Raw genomic sequence first — 20741 nt, forward strand, 5'->3', positions numbered from 1 at the left:
TGGTCTCAAGATGAGGAGGTTCCCCCCAAATATCCTCCAAGGCAGCGACAAAGGCCTGCTCGACCTCGTCTAACATCTCCCAGGTATACCTAGACATAACTACATTTCTTTGCCACTCTAAAGGAAAACGAGGCTCGCCATTCTCATCCAGGAAGAAAGGACGAGCTCCTTCAACAGCTCGGATCTTGAAAAAGTAATTCTTAAAATTGCAGAAAGACTCATCATACATGGAAAAGACTTTATGTCCCTGGGCCGACCTAAAAGAAATCCAAGAAGCTTTCTTTTTGGTAGTTCCAGTCTTGGTCAACACGAACATATACAAGAAAAGGATTAAAGAGGGCTTAACACCAAATTCATGACAAACCATCTGAAAAATCTTAATGAAACCCCAAGAATTTGGATGAAGCTGATATGGGGCCACATTGCAAGACCACAACAGGTCGGTCTCAAAGGAAGTAAAAGGAAGGGTAATATCTATCTGGCTAAAGAAGAAATCGTATGCAAAAAAGAAAGGACGCTCCCCCTGGGTCGGAATAGGAAAATAGACCCTGTCATCAGAATCGGGTGCCACCAATTCATAATTGCATTCTTGAGTCTCACTACTACATATCCGATGATGTTTCCTATGCTCCGCGTAGAATTCCGCATTAGCTAGGGATACACACAGAAACACCAGGGAGTCCAAACAGTTAGACATCCCCTCAGGAACCTTAGAGGACGTCTCGATAATATTTTTGCAAGATGACATGGCCAACTAATCCTACAAACAAAAGGAAACGGGTTACTAATCCAGAAATAAATTCGGACAAAATGGAAGCAACTCGGACAAGTGCGACCTTAAGCATAATAAACAGTAAAAGGAAAACCCCAGGACGCACACCAAGGTCCAGTGGCATCCTTTGGAGGCAATGACAGAGTGAAATCTCAGAAAATATCCAAGGAGAAAAAGACGAAGAGTCGGAGAAAGATCATCAACCAGTGTAGCAAAATCATCAATAAAGCAAACAACTTATCAAAGGAGCAACCTTTTTTCAAAACTACAGTGCAAAAATCAAACGACAACACACGATGCCCTAAACAAAAGCCAGAACCAGGAAAATCACCCAAAGCATATATAAGGATGAAAGAAGACCAGGAAATGGGCATCACAGTAATAAACCAAGTATAAAAACAAGGAAAAGGTTCAAGCTTTCCAACATACAAAATCAGAAGCATCATCAAAAGAATCAAAAATAAAGCAGCAGAAATAAACGGTGAAGAGAAAGCAAAACCAACCTGGAAGAAGGAGGAAAGCTTTGAGGAAAAAAGATGAAAAGAGCAAAGCAGCGAAGATCGACTGCGAAGCAGAAGCACCAGCAAATACCAAAGTGTCACAGAGAAAAAACGAGACTGTAGGATAGAAACAGCGAAAAAGAAGGGAAGTTACAGGAAAAAGAAAACCGTCTCTTGGATAAAAAATTTGAATAAAAGAACCAAGAGAAATGGGGCATTAAAAGCCAATTAATGAGGGTATTAAACCCTCGCACGTTTCCAAAGCTAGAGCGCTAATGCAAAAGCACGTGCTTTTAAAGAAACAGAAAATGTTTCGCATTCAAAAAGGAGCTCTACAAAGATAAAAGTGACAAAATGCTCAAATTTTGTTTCACTCGAGAAGGCTCAAAGACTCGACCTCCAAATAAAGATCGAGCTCGAGCAGGGCAATGTTGATACCCTAGGTCGAGCAGTCCGACCCGGGATGTTCTACGGACAAAGCAACCGACCTCTTCAGGTCATAACGACCCGACCTCTTCTCAAAGAGCTCGATCAAGCTACTAGGAAAGCCCAATAAAGGGACCAAACAGAGGAACACGACCCAAATCCAAAGGCAGCCCAAGCCTATAGAGATAAAGGCGGTTCCCTTAAAGATAAGATGACCTTGCTCAAAGATAAAGATAAGATAAGATAACTAACTTATCTTATCCAATGAGGATCTCTCTACACCATTATAAATACACTAGAGCACCAAGGTATAACTTATACTCTGATTCTACTCAATACCTGCTTAATACCCTTGCTAACTTAAGCATCAGAGTCCCTTGTAGGTACCCCCCACCCTCTGGGGACAAAGGAATCAGGACCGTCACCAAGTCCAACAAATCGGACACAGCATCTCCGGCCAATACAGAAGATCTCATCCAAGATCAACCTACAGTTTCAGGTAACCCTCGAAACAATTTCCTTGAGTTCTTGGGTAGGGACATCCTTAGTGGGCGTTGAACGCCCAGTAGGGATCCCTTTACTAGCATTGAACGCCAGCTCCTGTGGTGTTTTGGGCGTTGAACGCCTATTAAGGTCTTCCTTACTTGTGTTCAACGCCAGTAATGGTGCTAAGTTGGGCGTTGAACACCCAGGAGGGACCTCCTTCCTGGCGTTCAATGCCAATGATGGTGTAGGTTTGGGCGTTGAACTCCCAGTGGGGTGTACCTCACTGGCATTCAACACCAAGAGTGGCATATCCTTGGGCGTTGAACGCCCAGTAAGGGCTTCCTTACTAGCGTTCAATGCCTGCCTTTCCTCCTCAGGTTTGGCCTCAACTTCTACAGTGATGGCCTTGCACTCTTCCTTTGGATTAACTTCAGTGTTACTTGGGAGAGTGTTGGGAGGAATCTTAGGGATTTTCTTGCTTAGCTGACCAACTTGTACCTCCAGATTCCTGATGGAGGACGTAGTCTCAGTTATGAAACTATGAGTGGTCTTTGATAGCTCAGAGACTATGGTGGTTAAGTCAGAGATGCTTTGCCTAGAAGTCTGTGATTGTTGCTGAGAAGGTGGGAATGGTGGTCTGTTACTGAACCTGTTTTCGAGGCTTCTGCTGATCCTTCCATGAAAGGTTAGGATGGTTCTTCCATGAGGGGTTGTAGGTGTTTCCATAGGGTTCTCCCATGTAATTCACCTCCTCTTTCATGGGTTATTTAGGACCATAAGCTTCTTCTTTAGAGGAAGCTGCTTGAGTGCTGTCAGCTGCATCTTGCAGTCCAGTCACATGTTAGGAGATCATGTTGACCTATTGGGTCAAGATCTTATTCTGAGCCAGTATGGCATTCAGAGTATCAATTTTAAGAACTCGTTTCTTCTGAGGAACCCCATTATTCACATGGTTTCTTTCAGAAGTGTACATAATCTGGTTGTTTGCAACCATGCCAATTAGTTCTCTTGCCTCTTCAGGCATTTTCTTCTAGTGGAGTGATCCACCAGTAGAGTTATCCAATGATATCTTGGATATCTCAGAGAGACCATCATAAAAGATATCTAGTGTGGTCCAGTCTGAGATCATGTTGGGAGGACATCTTCTGATAAGTTGCTTGTATCTCTCCCAGGCTTCACAGAGGGATTCACCTTATTTTTGTTTGAAAGTTTGAACTTCCACCCTAAGTCTGCTCAACTTTTGGGGTGGAAAGAACTTGGTCAAGAATGCATTGACCACCCTCTTCCATGTGTCATGACTCTCCTTAGGTTGAGAATCTAACCACACTCTAGCCTGTCTCTTACAAGAAAAGGAAAGAGCATAAATTTATAGACCTCAGGACTCACTCTATTGGTCTTTAATGTGTCACATATCTGCAAGAAGTCAGATAAGAATTTATTTGGATCTTCCTGTGGAAGTCCATGGTACTGGCAGTTCTATTGAACTAAGGTCACCAGTTGAGGTTTCATCTCAAATTTGGTGGCATTGGTAGCAGGGATGGATATGCTGCGCCCATAGAAATCAGAATTGGGTGCAGTATAGGCTCCAAGAACCTTTCTTGCTTCTCCTCCACCATTAGCATTGTCTGCCATGTCTGTATTTTTTGTTTCTTGTTCGAATAAATCTGTGAGGATCCCTTCGGAGTGTTGTGCTCTAACTTGTTGCAGGTGCCTCCCTAGGGTCTTCTCAGGTTCAGGATCAAAGAGAGGTCCTTTGTCTTTGTTACTGGTCATAAACAAGAAAAAGAAAACAAGAAAGAAGAAGAATGGGAGCTCTATGTTCAAGAACAGAGGATTCCCTGTGAGATGTGAAGATGAAAAGAAAGAAGAATGATGATAGAGAAGAGGAAAAATGAATTCGGCTATAGAAGGAGAAAATTTTGAAAAGTAGAAGTGAAACTAGAATTACAATATTATTGTTTTTATTTTAATTATTTATTGAATTAAAAAATAAAGGTTAATGAACTAAAAAGATTTGAAAATTTGATGATGATTTTCGAAAAAGAAGAGAGCAAAATAGAGAAGATATTTTCAAAAATTAGAAGAGAAAAGGAGTAGTTAGGAAGTTTTGAAAAAGAAGAAAGAGAAAACAAGTAACTAATTAAGGAAGATTTGAAAACAAGATAAGATAGAGGATTAGAAAATATTTGAATTTAAAATTTAAAATTAGAAAGGATAAGATAGAAATTGAAAAGATTTAAAAAAGATTTGATTTAAAAATTGAAACTAGAAACGATAAGATAAGAATTTGGAAAGATTTGAAAAAGATTTGAAAGAGATAAGATTTGAAATTTGATTTTTGAAAAAGATTTGTTTTTGAAATTTGAAATTTGAAATTTTTAAATTGAATTTTAAAATTTGAATTTGAAATAAGATAAGATAAGATTTTTGAAGTTTGAAGAAAGATAAAAAGATAAGATAGTAAATTGAAAAAGATATGATTTTTGAAAAGATTTGATTTTGAAAAGATTTGAATTTGAAATTTAAAACTAAAGATAAGATAAGATAATGATTTTGAAATTAAAATTCGAAAAATGTTTTGAAAATTTCAAAAATTATTTGCAATAAAGATAGAAAAGATATTTTTTGAATTAATGAAGAAAGAAAAAAAACAACCAAAAGACACCAAACTTAAAATTTTTAGATCTAAGACACTTAGTTTTCGAAAACTGTAAAGAAAAACACAAAGAGACACCAAACTAAAAATTTTAAGATCAAAACAAAAAGAAAAACAAGAACACTTTGAAGATCATGAAGAACACCAAGAACAAAACTCAAAGATTCAAAGAAAACAAAGAACATGCAAAGGACACCAAACTTATTTCGAAAACCAAAAACATTACTTTCGAAAATTTTTAAAGAAAATTACTCAAAAAGACACCAAACTTAAAGATTAACACAAGACTCCAACAAAAGACACTATTTTTGAAAATTTTTACAAAAGGACTCATGAAATTCAAAAAAGTCTCAAACGAGAACAAGAACAAATACTCAAACAAAAGATCAAGATTAATAAAGAAAAGAAAAGGTTTTTGAAAAAGTTTTGATTTTTTCACTTAAGGGTAGTGATATGCTAAAATTAAGAACAAAATGGGATTAAAATAGGCACAAAATTGGTTAATAATGGTAGATAAAGCTCAAATGAAATAAAGACATCAATCATATAAATGCATTCATATACCAAATAATGGACATAAAGAATCAAACAAATCAAGGTTATAATCATAGAGAGTGAATAACACATAAGAATGAAAATAGTGGTTATATGATGCAACCACATAATTAGGCTAAAAACTCACAAGGTTGTGTGTTCTCAGCTCAAAAACATTTTCTATAACATATAGTTCAAGCAAGTTCAATAAAATATTTTTACTCAAATCAATTGGGGTGCCCTATAGATAAATTCCTTGGAAAATTCACTATTTTGACTAATCTTTTCACCCAAAAATCTGCCAATTTGTCGGACAACCTCCTCACACTTAAAAGTTTACACTGTCCTCGGTGCATTTAAATATGAGCAAGGGGGTACGACGATTTCACGAATTGGCACTTTCAGTAGGTGGATCAACCGGTTTCTGCTTGTTCTTTCTTTTGCTTTCCTTTTTGCTTATGGTGAATCATCTTGAAAGATAGAAAACAGGATAGTAAGACGAGTAAATGCAAAAGCAAGGAAGCACAGATTGTTGGAATAAGGTGATGATCACTAAAATGAAGTGATTGAATTAGTTTTTGGCATTAAATAATGTGTGAGTTCTAAGTTGCATGCGGATTAGAACACACACACTAGCATTAAAAACTATGTCACAATTACACAAAAAGAAGTATGCACTTCACTCATTCTAGTGTACTTGAAATACTTTAAAGGGAAACTTGTAGGTTAAGATAAACAAACAAGTACTAAAGGAGGATGAAGCAATCAAGCAATAATCATGTAATTGTAAATTGGATGATGAATGGACATTGGTCGATGTGCAAGAGAATTTAATGAACCAAGTGAAATATGAAATTCACACATCAATTAATGACACACTTTGTATTTTAGTTCGCATCACCTAAGTGACATAGAAATTAGAACATGGAAGCTATGCAACTTAGAAAACGAGAGATAGAAGTTAAAATCTATCACATAGTAAGCATGGTCCACAAAGCTTAGAAAGCTAAAAAAGATGTCACTAGGTAAGCTTACGATCCAATTTCACAATTCCTCAATCTCAATGCATGAACTAGGTGACGTAAATAAAGATCAATCATAAGCAAGCATCACCTAACAAAAAATGCATCAACTAGAAAAAATTGCCTAATAATAGATAATGAAATCAAATCAACAATGAATTAACGAAGAAGAATTCAATATCAAGCAACAAAGTATATCCTCAATAAAGAAATCCAACAATGAATATTAACAACAAAGATGCTAAGATAGCATCAAGTCAGTAATCAGCAGTAATATCTCAGCACAATCTGCAAATCAAATCAATAATCCAACACTTATCACCTAAAATAGAAAATTAAACTAACTAACTAACTAATTAACTAACTAAATAAAGGAGATGACGGTGGATAGTAAATGGTGGTGGCAATTGATGGTTGAAAGAGGAAAAGAATAGAAGAGAAAAGAAAAAAAGAAAAGAAATGGAGAGAAGAGAAGAAAAGAAAAGTATGTGAATAGGGGGCGGTCATGCGTATGCGGAAGGTCACGCGTACGCATGAAATGGTAAAATGGGAGCATGCATATGCGTACGCATGACTGGTGCTCGTGTTTATCGCACAATACCCGCGTGGTCTTGGTATAACTCTCTGTCCAGGCCATGCGGTGGCACAGTCCACGCACCATTAATGCATGGTCAAATTTTAGGGGTCATGTGTACGCAGGACATGCTCTTTTTTTTTATTACATGAGTCAAATTCTAAAATTAACAAAATCTTTAAACATGTAATGCAAGACAAACAAGCAATTCAAGACAAGGTTACTGACTATTCAAACATGCAACCTAAAACAAAAATTTACGCAAGCAACTAACATCAAAGAGTAATATATACAAGAATGATATGGAGAAGGGAAGTGCCTAACATTGGAAACTCAATTTATTCATCAACTATATACAAAAGAGAAAGTGGAAAGAGTTTACCATGGTGAGGTATCTCCCACCAATGCTTGCATATCCAATGTTTACCGGGATCCTAAATTATGCACACAAAGCATTCAAGCAAATTTAAACAAGTGACAAGACCCCAAAGTTGTTGATTGTTGAAGTGAATTCTGGGGTCCCAAACCTTGTTTTTGCACCCGTTTTCTTGTTGACTACTATAGTTCAATCCGGGGTGACGAGACTTGTGAATTCTCATTTAAGCACTAAACTCTCCTAGATCCTCTCAATTGTGTACTACACCACCTTTTGTACTTGAATTGTGGTGCCAACCACTAACCAACTCTTTCTTGCTTCCCACTCCACAAAGAGCTCTAAGTTGACCATGCATTTTAAGTAAACCATATTCAAGAGGAATAAGAAAGCTTAGAGATATAAATTTTACCCACTTTAATGATGCAATGGATGATGGTGACTTAAGAAGGGATGTTTCCAATGGTCTGACAAGTTTCACTCCCTTGTACTCTTCTTTGATTACCTCTACCTCTTGAGAAGAATCTTCATATTCAATCACTTCCTCACCAACCTCTTCTAACTCTTCTCCATTCTTCATGTCACAACTCAGAGGTAATGTAGAACCTATCTCAACATCAATCTCAATTTCAATGGAAGAAGACTCTTCAAACTCAAAACGATCATGAGTTGGTGTGGAGTCATCATTAGTGCACGAAATTAGAACTCGCACAATTGAACTGGAAAGTGCATCGGGTCATCCAAGTAATACCTCAGGTGAGGGAGGGTCGATCCCCGAGGATTGTCAGATTAAGCAAGCTGTGGTTATCTTACAGATCTTAGTCAGGCAAATAAAAGGATAATTGTTGTTGTTGTAGGCGCATAAACAAAACAATAAAGAAAGCAATATAGAATTGGTGTAGAAACAATGATAGGAAATAAGTTAAGGCCTTAGAGATGCTTGTTCTTCTGGATTAATACTTCTTACTGACTACTTTAACAATGAGTGATTCATTCAATGGCAAGACTATAAGTGATTAAAGCCAGGCTAGTGGTCATTAATCTCCTCTGATCCAGATCACACGCCGGTACTAATGGTCATCCAATCTGAACGAGGGTGAAGCTTACGTAATTCAGTCTCTGGTGATCCTACTTAAAATGCCACAGACAAGGTCAAATCTTCCGGATCGGAGAACGATGCTCTGTATTCTAGCCTTAACGCCACAAAGACCTCAATTACCCATGACTAACGAGATTTTATGTCACTTAACCCAATTAGCCCTGATACTCTCTTGGAACCTGTCATGTACTTGATGAGATGATATTTTATATGCTTTTTGGCGTAGTTTTCATATAGTTTTTAATATATTTTATTTAGTTTTTATTAAGTTTTTACAGGTTTTAGTGTTAAATTCACATTTTTGGATTCCAATTTTAGTTTGTATAATTTTGTACCATTTTAGGTATTTTCAGGCTAAAATTGAGGAGCTGGAGCAAAAGTCTGATTCAGAGACAGAGAAAGCACTGCAAATGCTGTCCAAATCTGACCTCCTTGCACTCGGAAGAGATTTTCTGAAGCTACAGAAGTTTGAATCAAGTGTTCTCAACGTCTATGGAAAGCTGAATTCTAGAGCTTTCCAGTAATGTATAATAGTTCATACTTTGCTTCGGATTAGAGGGCCCTAAACTGGCGTTCAACGCCAGCCTCCTGCCCTCTTTCTGGCGTCCAGCGCCCAAGGAGCAGAGCCCAGCATCCAAACGCCCAGAGAGGACCCCCTAGCTAGCGTTGCACACCAAGAGACCTCATAGCACGTGGGTCTCATCAAAGTTCAGCCCAAACACTCACCAAGTGGGCCCCAGAAGTGGATTTTAGCACTAAAAAGATTGTTTTACCCTTACTAGTCATCAGTTTAGTATTAAGAGATTTTATTTATGTTATTCAAATAATCTTTACCATCATTCAGCATATTTTCTTGTATCACTTTGTTTTTGACATCAGTATGAGTTTTTAAATCTCTTAGGTTGAGGGGAGGTACCCTACTGAGTCTTATGAATTAATAAAGTTATTACTGTTTCTTCTTCGATCTGTGTCTAATTTATTTCTAAGATGTATATTTGTTCTTCAACATTATGAATAGGATGATCAGTGATAATCAGCTTTGTTCATTATACTGAGATGAACGTGCCTGAGAAACACCTGCGTCTACTTGGGTTCATGTGAATACGTTGCGGAAAAGTGCAAACCAACAGCTATGTTTATACATCTCTCAGACAGCTAATCCATGACTTCATTGGGAACTTTTCGAGACACCAGTTCAGCCGATTTCTGGAGAGATTAGGGTCTTTGTGGTATAGGCTAGAATCCAAAGAAGCAGCATTCTCTTATCCGGAAGATTTGACATTGTCTATGGCCTTTTGAATAGGATCGCCAAGAGAATGAACTGCGAGAGCTTCACCCTCTGTCAGAATGGATGACCACGGGCAATGGCTTTGATCACATACAGCCTGCCATAGAAGAGATCATTCGCAAGCAGAGAAAATAGTTATACCAGAGTTAATTCAGAAAGGCAAAGCAACTCCAATCCTTAACTCTATTCCCATTACTGACTCTATTTAATATAAAAAGTAATTTATACAATATTAAAACACATCCAATCCTTTTGATTTGCCTGGCTAAGACCTGCAAGATAATCATAACTTGCTTCAAACCACAATCCTCATGGGATCGACCCTGACTCGCTCAGGTATCACTTGGACGACCTAGTGCACTTGCTGGTACAGCTGTATGAAAGTGTGGGGATTCGTGCACCAAGTTTTTGGCGCCGTTGCTGGACAAACTGACGGGTTGTCTTGCTCCCTAGATGAGGTACTTTATTTCTTGATCATTTTTACTTGAGTATTTTATTTTTATTTTTCTTTTTCTCTTCTTTATTTTCGAAAAATCTAAAAACTTTTTCAAAAATATTTTAATTTTCTTTGTTTAATCTTTGTTTTTGATTTGAGTCTTTTTGTTTATGTTCTTGGTTAATTTTTTGAAATTTAGAGTCTTTGATTTTATTCTTATAGCAATTTTCGATTTTTTTGGTATCTTCCTTTCAATTTTTTTTTTCAAAAATAGTCTTTCTCTGTTTAAATCTTGTGTCAAATCTGTAAGATTAGTGTCTTCTTGTTGTTTTTTTTTTAATTTTCGAAAATTTCTTTTTGGTTTTCTAAAAATTTTAAGTTTGGTGTCCTTTATATGTTCTTGTGTACTTTAAGTTTCTTGAGTTTTGTTCTTAGTGTTCTTATCAATCTTCAAGGTGTTATTATTTTTCTTTGTGTTTTGATCTTAAAATTTTTAAGTTTGGTGTTCCCTTGTGTTTCCCTCTAAAATTTTTGAAAATAAGGAGTACTAGATCTAAAAATTTTTAGTCTTGTGTCTTTTACTTGTTTTTCTCTTTCATCAGTAAATTCAAAAATAAAAAAATATATCTTTTCTATTTTTTATTTTTAATTTTAACTATATTTTCTAAATTTTTAGATAAAAATTCAGATTTCAAAAATCAAACCTCTTCAAATTCAAATCTTTTTCAAACTTCTATCTTGTCTTGTTGACCTTTTCAAAAAAAGAATTCAAAATTTAAGATTTCAAAATTCAAATCTCAAAATTCAAAATAATAAAACTCAAAATTCAAAATTCAAAATTTAAAATCTTAAATTCAAATCTCTCTTTAATTAGTTTATCTTCTCTCTCTTCTCTTTCAAAACTTTCTAGCTAACTCTTTTCTTTCCTAATTTTCGAAATCTCCTCTTCTAATCCTCTTTCTTCTTTTTCAAAAATTATTAATTAATTCTTTTTAATTAATTCTTTTTAATTTTTGATTAAATAAATAAATAAAATAAAAAACAAAAATATTTTAATTCTTGTTCATCCTCTCTACTTCTATTTCTTCTTCTACCTCTCTATTTCTTCTTCATCTTCTACCATTCTTCATCATTAACCCAAATGGGAATGAAGAGTTCAAAAGAACTCTAGAATCTTATACAAATCCCATTGCTGACGATTGTGGAAGAAGTATTAGCATACCCCACATCAGAGCAAGTAGCTTTCAATTAAACCCTCAACTCATTACCATAGTATAGCAAAACTACCAGTTTTTTAGACTTCCACAGGAAGAACCTATAGAGTTCCTGGCAGACTTCCTAAAAATTGCTAATACTGTACAACATGAGGGAGCGGACCAAGATGTCTACAGATTGTTGCTCTTTCCTTTTACTGTAAAGGATCAAGCAAAGAGGTGGTTGGATAACCAGCCCAGGTCTAGTTTAAAAACATGGAACTAGTTAGTAGACAAGTTTTTAAATCAATACTTTCCTCCAAGAAAGATGACCCAAATAAGACTGGACATCCAAGACTTCAAACAAGGAGATAATGAATCTCTTTATGATGCTTGGGGAAGGTATACGAGGATGCTAAAGAAATGTCCCACTGAGATGTTTTCAAAATGGGTATAATTAGACATCTTCTATTATGAACTTTCAGACATGGCTAAAATGTCTCTGGACCATTCTGCTGGTGGTTCCATACACATGAGAAAGACCATCCAAGAAGCTCAAGAGCTTATTGAGATAGTTGCCACCAATCAACATCTATACTCATCTGCTGAGGCTTCTATAAAAGGAGAGATTAAGGCAGTAACTACTGAACCTAACCCTCCAAACCAGGATGGCCCAATGACTTGGCAACTGCACACCCTTGCCCAGCAACTATTGAAACTGTAAGAGGCTTTGTGGGAACCACAAGCTTCAAACAGGAATATAGATGCACAATTGAGTCAAACAAGGCAGCAGTTATCTAAGCATATAACAGATGAATGCCAGGCCATTCAACTGAGGAGTGGGAAACACTTGATTACCCAACCTCAGAACAACAGAAGGTCAGGAAAAGAATAACTGACAGAGGCTAACCAGGTCTTTGCACACGATAACTCTGGGAGTTCAAACGCCTAGGGAAGTGTCACTTTTGGCGTTGAACGATAGGAAAGGGCAGAGACCGGGCGTTCAAATGCCCAAGAAGGTATCCCTCCTGGCGTTGAATACCAGGAAAGGGCAGAGATTGGGCTTTCAAATGCCCAAGGGGGCAGCAGCATGGGAGTTAAACGCCCAAGCAAGGGAGGTCAGTCACTCACTAATAACAACCCTCCTAAGCAAGCTAGTAGCCCCCCTTTGAACACACAAGGCTAAGATGCCATTTCCTCAGAAACTCTGTCAAGAGGAAAAAGATAAATAATTTGCTCGATTTGCGGATTATCTCAGAACATTAGATATAAAGATCCTTTTTGCAGAGGCTCTGGTGGACGAAATTGCAATCACACTTTTGCAATCCGCACAACTAACCAGCAAGTGCACTGGGTCGTCCAAGTAATACCTTACGTGAGTAAGGGTCGATCCCACGGAGATTATTGGTTTGAAGCAAGCTATGTTTATTTTATTATTCTTAGTCAGGATTTCAATTAAAATTATCAGTTTGAATTATTAGAAAAATAAAAGAGCGTGAATTAATTACTTGTAATGCAGTAATGGAGAATATGTTGGAGTTTTGGAGATGCTTTGTCTTTTGAATTCCTGTAATGTAATATTCAACTCAATTCCAAAGTGCAAAGTTCCTTCTATGGCAAGCTGTATGTAGGGTGTCACCATTGTCAGTGGCTACCTCCCATCCTCTCTGTGAAAACGGTCCAGATGCTCTGTCACAGCACGGCTAATCAGCTGTTGGTTCTCGATCATGTTGGAATAGGATCGATTGATCCTTTTGCGTTTGTCATCACGCCCAGCAATCGTGAGTTTGAAGCTCGTCACAGCCATTCAATCCTTGAATCCTACTCGGAATACCACAGACAAGGTTTAGACTTTCCGGATCCTCAAGAGTGGCCGCCGTCAATTCTAGCTTATACCACGAAGATTCTGATTAAGGAATCTAAGAGAAGCTCATTCAATCTGATGTAAAACGGAGGTGGTTGTCAGGCACACGTTCATGGATTGAGGAAAGTGATGAGTGTCACGGGTACCTTCTTCATAATTAAGCGCGAATGAACATCTTAGATAGGAACACACACGTTTGAATGGAGAAATAGAAACAATTGCATTAATTCATCGAGACGCTGCAGAGCTCCTCACCCCCAACAATGGGGTTTAGAAACTCATGCCGTCAAAGTGTATAAAATTCAGATCTGAAAATGTCATGAGGTACAAAATAAGTCTCTAAAAGTTGTTTAAATAGTAAACTAGTAACCTATGTTTACAGAATATGAGTAAACTAAGATAATTGGTGCAGAAATCCACTTCTGGGGCCCACTTGGTGTGTGCTGGGGCTGAGACTTAAGCCTCTCACGTGCATGGGCTATTTTTGGAGTTGAACGCCAGGTTGTAACGTGTTTTGGGCGTTGAACTCCAACTTGTAACCTGTTTCTGGCGCTGGACGCCAGACTGCAACATGGAAATGGCGTTGAACGCCAGTTTACGTCATCTATCTTTGCACAAAGTATGGACTATTATATATTGCTGGAAAGCCCTGGATGTCTACTTTCCAACCCAATTGAGAGCGTATCAATTGAACCTCTGTAGCTCCAGAAAATCCATTCTGAGTACAGGGAGGTCAGGATCCAACAACATCAGCAGTCCTTTTTCAGCCTAAATCAGATTTTTGCTCAGCTCCCTCAATTTCTGTCAGAAAATACCTGAAATCACAGAAAAACACACAAAATCATAGTAAAGTCTAGAAATATGATTTTTGCCTAAAAACTAATGATATTCTACTAAAAAATAATTAAAACATACTAAAATCTACAAGAAATTACCCCCAAAAAGTGTATAAAATATCCGCTCATCACAACACCAAACTTAAACCGTTTCTTGTCCCCAAGCAACTAGATAAATAAAAGAGGAAAAAAAAGAAGTCAAGAAGCAATAATATCTCAGAGTTTTAAGTGAAGCCCAGATTCTAATTAGATGAGCGGAGCTAGTAGCTTTTTGCCTCTGAACAGTTTTGGCATCTCACTTTATCCTTTGAAATTCAGAATGGTTGGCATCCATAGGAACTTAGAATTCAGATAGTGTGATTGATTCTCCTAGTTTAGCATGTTGATTCTTGAACACAGCTACTTTTATGAGTCTTGGTCGTGACCCTAAGCATTTTGTTTTCCAGTATTACCACCGGATACATAAATGCCACAGACACATGACTGGGTGAACCTTTTCAGATTGTGACTCAGCTTTGCTAAAGTCCCCAGTTAGAGGTGTCCAGAGCTCTTAAGCACACTCTTTTTGCTTTGGATCACGACTTTAACCACTCAGTCTCAAGCTTTTCACCTGGACCTGCATGCCACAAGCACATGGTTAGGGACAGCTTGATTTAGCCGCTTAGGCCTGGATTTATTTCCTTGGGCCCTCCTATCCATTGATGCTCAAAGCCTTGGATCCTTTTTACCCCTGCTTTTTAGTTTTAAGGGTTATTGGCTTTTTCTGCTTGCTTTTTCTTTTTCTTTCTTTTTTTTTTTGCACAAGCTTTTGCTTTTTCACTGCTTTTTCTTACTTCAAGAATCAATTTTTTTTATTTTTCAGATCATTAATAACATTTCTCTTTTTCATCATTCTTTCAAGAGCCAACAATTTTAACATTCATAAACAACAAGATCAAAAATATGCACTGTTTAAGCATTCATTCAGAAGACAAAAAGTATTGCCACCACATATAAATAATTAGAATTTTTCTTATTAAGAACTCGAGAAAAATATTGCCTCTTTATTCTAAAAATCTACTATCTTATTCATGTTTGATGATGATGAGAAAAATAAATTATAACTTAATTGGAATTAAAATCAAAGTAGAGATACTAATTACTACTACTAATATATAACTTCTAAGGTAAATTCCTAATAAGAACAGTTATCACAGAGTTAAGGCAAAGATTAGAACTCAACGACCTTTATTTTGGGAAGTGGATGTTCCTCTAGTCTGTGGGATGCTTGGTCCTTCAAGAATTAATTTCTGACGCTTCAGTTCCTTCAAGTCACATCCGATAATTTCTGATGCTTCAGTTCCTTTAAGTCACATCCTTGCTCTTCCTGTTCCCTTAGGTGTCATGATCCTGATGAGTTTTAGCTCAGTGATCATGGCGAATCACACCAAACTTAGAGGTTTGCTTGTCCTCAAGCAAAAGAAAGGAAAGGAGAGGAATAGTAGGAGAGGCAAATTCGAAATTCAAAAGATATGATGAGTTAAAAAAGATATGAGAGGAAATTAAAAAGATTTGAAAAGAGTTCAAAAAGATAGATGAGTTTTGAAAAAGTTTTGAAAAGAAATCAAAGAAAAATCAAGAAATATGTTTAGGATAAAAAAAATTTTTTTGAAATTGAAGTTGAAAGATGAGAATTTGTAATATGTTTATGCAAGAAATCATGAATTGAAATGTGAAAATTGGAAAAAAATTTGAATTGAAAACGAAATTACCTCCTCCCCACAATCCTGGCATTAAACGCCCAAACGCTGCATGTTTTGGGCGTTTAACGCCCAATTGCTGCTTCTCCTGGGCGTTCAACGCCCAGCTGTTGCTTCTTTCTGGCGTTGAACGCCAGGAAGTCCTTTGTCACTGGGTATTTTTCTGAACGCCCAGGACGCTGTCAATCTGGCGTTAAACGCCCAGAAGGTGCTTCTTTCTGGTGTTCAATGCCCAGAAGATGCTCCTTTCTGGCGTTTAACGCCCAGATGGCTACTCTCACTGGCGTTGAACGCCCAGTGGGTGCTTCTTTTGGGCGTTCAACGCCCGAAATGTTTCTTACTGGTTTTTTCATGCAAGTGAGCTTCCAAATTCCCTTGTAACTTTGTGAATTCAAGCAATTTCTATTTTACCTTGAAGATACCTGACATATACCTGTAAAAAAATCAATTAATTAACAAATACTTTGTAAATGGCTGGGTTACCTCCCAGCAAGCGCTTCTTTATTGTCATTAGCTGGACTATTACTGAGCTTTAATCAAGCCTCAGTTTTGAGCATTCTTGCTCAAAATTGCCTTCAAGATAATGTTTGACTCTCTGTCCATTAACAATGAACTTTTTGTTAGAGTCATTATCCTGAAGCTCTACATATCCATATGGTGACACACCTGTAATCACATATGGTCCTCTCTACCGGGATTTTAACTTTCCGGGGAATAATCTGAGCCTAGAATTAAATAGCAGAACTTTCTGCCCTGGCTCAAAGACTCTGGATGACAATTTCTTATCATGCCATCTTTTTGCTTTCTCTTTGTATATTTTTGCATTATCGAAAGTATTGAGTCTAAATTCCTCTAGCTTATTTAACTTGAGCAATCGTTTTTCTCCAGCTAACTTGGATCAAGGTTCAGGAATCTGGTTGCCCAGTAGGCCTTATGTTCCAGTTCCACTGGCAAGTGACATGCCTTTCCATACACAAGCTGGTATGGAGAGATCCCTATAGGGGTCTTGAATGCTGTTCTGTATGCCCACAGAGCATCATCCAAGCTCCTTGCCCAATCCCTTCTACGGTTAATTACAGTCCGTTCTAGGATTCTTTTAAGTTCTCTATTTGAGACTTCAGCTTGCCCATTAGTATGTGGGTGATATGGGGTGGCCACCCTGTGGCTAACTCCATAACGAACGTGATATGGAGTGGCCACCCTGTGGCTAACTCCATAACGAACCAAAGCAGAATAGAGCTGTTTATTGCAGAAACGAGTGCCCCCATCACTGATTAGTACTCTAGGGGTGCCAAATCTGCTGAAGATGTGTTTCTGGAGGAATTTTAACATTGTCTTAGTGTCATTAGTGGGTGTAGCAATAGCTTCTACCCATTTGGATACATAATCCACCGCCACCAGAACAAAAGTGTTTGAGTATGATGGTGGGAAAGGTCCCATGAAGTCAATACCCCATACATCAAACAACTCAATCTCCAAGATCCCTTGTTGAGGCATGGCATAACTGTGAGGCAGATTGCCAGATCTTTGGCAACTGTCGCAATTAAGCACAAACACTCGGGAATCTTTATAGATAGTAGGCCAGTAGAAGCCACATTGGAGGACTCTTGTGGCTATTCGCTCACTTCCAAAATGTCTTCCATACTGTGATCCATGGCAGTGCCATAGGATCCTCTGCGCTTCTTCTTTTAGGCACACATCTACGGATTACTCCGTCTGCACATCTCTTGAAGAGATATGGTTCATCCCAAAGATAGTACTTTGCATCCGTGATCAACTTCTTTGATTGCTGCCTACTGTACTCTTTGGGTATGAACCTTACTGCCTTGTAGTTTGTAATGTCTGCAAACCATGGCACTTCATGGATGGCAAAGAGTTGCTCATCCGAAAAGGTTTCAGAGATCTCAGTAAGAGGGAGGGACGCCCCTTCTACTGGTTCTATTTGGGACAGGTGATCTGCTACTTGGTTTTCTGTCCTTTTTCTGTCTTTTATTTCTATATCAAACTCTTGCAGAAGCAACACCCATCTGATAAGTCTGGGTTTTGAATCCTGCTTTGTGAGTAGATATTTAAGAACAGCATGGTCAGTGTACACAATCACTTTTGATCCTACTAAATAGGATCTAAACTTGTCAATAGCGTAAACCACTGCAAGCAGCTCTTTTTCTGTGGTTGTGTAATTCTTCTGTGCGTCATTTAAAACACGACTGGCATAGTAAATGATGTGTAGAAGCTTGTCATGTCTCTGTCCCAACACTGCACCAATGGCATGGTCACTGGCATCACACATTAATTCAAATGGTAATGTCCAGTCTGGTACAGAGATGACTGGTGCTATGACCAGCTTAGTTTTCAGAGTCTCAAACGCCCGCAGACACTCCTTATCAAAGATAAATGGCATGTCAGCAGCTAGCAGATTACTTAGAGGTTTGGAAATTTTTGAAAAATCCTTTATAAACCTCCTATAGAATCCTGCATGCCCCAGAAAGCTTCTGATTGCCTTAACATTGGCTGGTGGTGGTAATTTTTCAATTACCTCTACCTTAGCTTGATCCAGCTCCATTCCCCTGTTCGAGATTTTGTGCCCAATGACAATTCCTTCAGTCACCATAAAGTGACATTTCTCCCAGTTTAAAACTAGGTTGGTCTCTTGGCATCTCTTTAGAACAAGTGCTAGATGGTCAAGACAGGAACTGAATGAGTCTCCAAATACTGAAAAGTCATCCATGAAGACTTCCAAAAGTTTTTCCACCATATCAGAGAAAATTGAGAGCATGTACCTTTGAAAGGTTGCAGGTGCATTGCACAAGCCAAATGGCATCCTTCTGTATGCAAATACTCCGGATGGACATGTGAATGCTGTTTTCTCTTGATCTTTTAGATCTACTACAATTTGATTATAACCTGAATATCCATATAGGAAGTAGTAGTATTCATGACCTGCTAGTCTTTCTAGCATCTGGTCTATAAATGGTAAAGGAAAATGATCCTTTCTGGTGGCTGTATTGAGCCTTTTATAATCAATACACATACGCCACCCTGTAACTGTTCTTGTAGGAACCAGTTCATTTTTTTCATTATGAACCACTGTCATGCCACCTTTCTTAAGGACGACTTGGACAGGGCTTACCCAGGGGCTATCAAAAATAGGATAAATAATCCCAGCCTCTAGTAATTTAGTGACCTTCTTCTGCACAACTTCCTTCATGGCTGGATTCAGCCGCCTTTGTGGTTGGACCACTGGCTTGGCGTCACCCTCCAGTAAGATCTTGTGCATGCATCTGGTTGGGCTAATGCCCTTGAGATCACTGATGGACTACCCAAGAGCTGTCTTGTGTGTCCTTAGCACTTGAATTAGTGCTCTCTAGCTCTAATTCGAGACTCTCATGCAGTCATTTGGGGTGTCTGGATGTTGCATAGCTTTGACAACATTCAACTTGAACTCCTCCTCATTGACTCTCAGGGTTACTTCCCCTTTTTGGACGTCAATGAGGGTTCCGCCAGTTGCTAGGAAAGGTCTTCCTAGAATGAGAGTTGCACTCTTGTGCTCCTCCATTTCCAGCACCACAAAGTCTGTAGGAAAGGCAAATGGCCCAACCTTGACAATCATGTCTTCAATCACGCCTAATGGGTATTTAATGGAGCCATCAGCAAGTTGAAGACAAACCAAGCTTTGTGATAATAGATGTAGGTATTAGGTTGATACTTGCCCCAAGATCACATAGAGCTAGCTTGGTACAAGTACCCTCTAACGTACATGGTATCATAAAGCTTCCGGGGTCTTTAAGCTTCTCAGGTAAGCCTTTCAGAATGACTGCACTGCATTCTTTAGTGAGGTAAACTTTTTCAGTTTCCCTCCAATCCTTCTTATGGCTTAAGATCTCTTTCATGAACTTAGCATAAGAGGGTATTTGCTCAAGTGCCTCTGCAAACGGAATCTTTATTTCAAGAGTCCTGAGATAGTCTGCAAAGCGGGCAAATTGCTTATCCTGTTCCACTTGGCGGAGTTTTTGAGGATAAGGCATTTTGGCTTTGTATTTCCCAACCTTAGTTGCTGTAGGTTTATTGTCTACAGATGTGGGTTGGGAAGCCTTTTTAAAAGGGTTGTTATCAACACTTGTATGTGACTGATCCCCCACTGGTGTTTGAATACCAGGGGTGGAAGCTGGAGTGGCGTTAGACGCTAGCTCCTTGCCTGTTTCTGGCGTCTGAACGCCAGAACTGTGCTCTCTTTGGGCGTTCAACGCCAAATCCTTGCTTGTTTCTGGTGTTGAACGCCAGGAATGAGCATGGTTTGGGCGTTCAACGCCAGTATTATTCCTCTCTGGGCTATGATTGTCCTCAGAGGGATTTTGGGTAGCCATTTGTTCATTTCTTAGCTTTCTGCTGCCTTGAAGTGAGGTATTTAGTGTTTTCCCACTTCTTAATTGAACTGCTTGGCATTCTTCTGTTATTTGTTTTGACAGTTGCTTTTCTGTTTGCTTCAACTGTACTTCTATATTCATATTAGCCATTCTTGTTTCTTGTAATATCTCCTTGAACTCGGCTAGCTGTTTTGTTAGAAAGTCTAATTGCTGATTGAATTCATTAGCCTGATCTACAGGACTGAGTTCAGCAGTTATTGTTTTAGCTTCTTCTTTCATGGAAGATTCACTGCTTAGGTACAGATGTTGATTTCTGGCAACTGTATCAATAAGCTCTTGAGCTTCTTCAATTGTTTTTCTCATATGTATAGATCCACCAGCTGAGTGATCTAGAGAAATCTGAGCCTTTTCTGTAAGCCCATAGTAGAAGATGTCTAATTGCACCCACTCTGAAAACATTTCAGACGGGCATTTTCTTAGCATCTCTCTGTATCTCCCCCAGGCATCATAAAGGGATTCATTATCTCCTTGTTTGAAGCCTTGGATGCTTAGCCTTAGCTGTGTCATCCGTTTTGGAGG

At 38.3% G+C, this 20741-nt stretch overlaps 1 non-coding gene across 1 annotated transcript; it reads left to right on the plus strand.

Moving 5' to 3' along the window:
* The first annotated feature begins 3306 nt into the window (after positions 1-3306).
* On the plus strand, positions 3307-3415 carry LOC127742025 (small nucleolar RNA R71). Its single transcript, XR_008003212.1, has one exon. It is a non-coding gene; the product is annotated as a small nucleolar RNA R71 (small nucleolar RNA).
* The last annotated feature ends 17326 nt before the right edge of the window (positions 3416-20741 follow it).

The sequence above is a fragment of the Arachis duranensis genome, chromosome 9, assembly GCF_000817695.3.
Source record: "Arachis duranensis cultivar V14167 chromosome 9, aradu.V14167.gnm2.J7QH, whole genome shotgun sequence".
Classification (NCBI taxonomy): Eukaryota; Viridiplantae; Streptophyta; class Magnoliopsida; order Fabales; family Fabaceae; genus Arachis; species Arachis duranensis.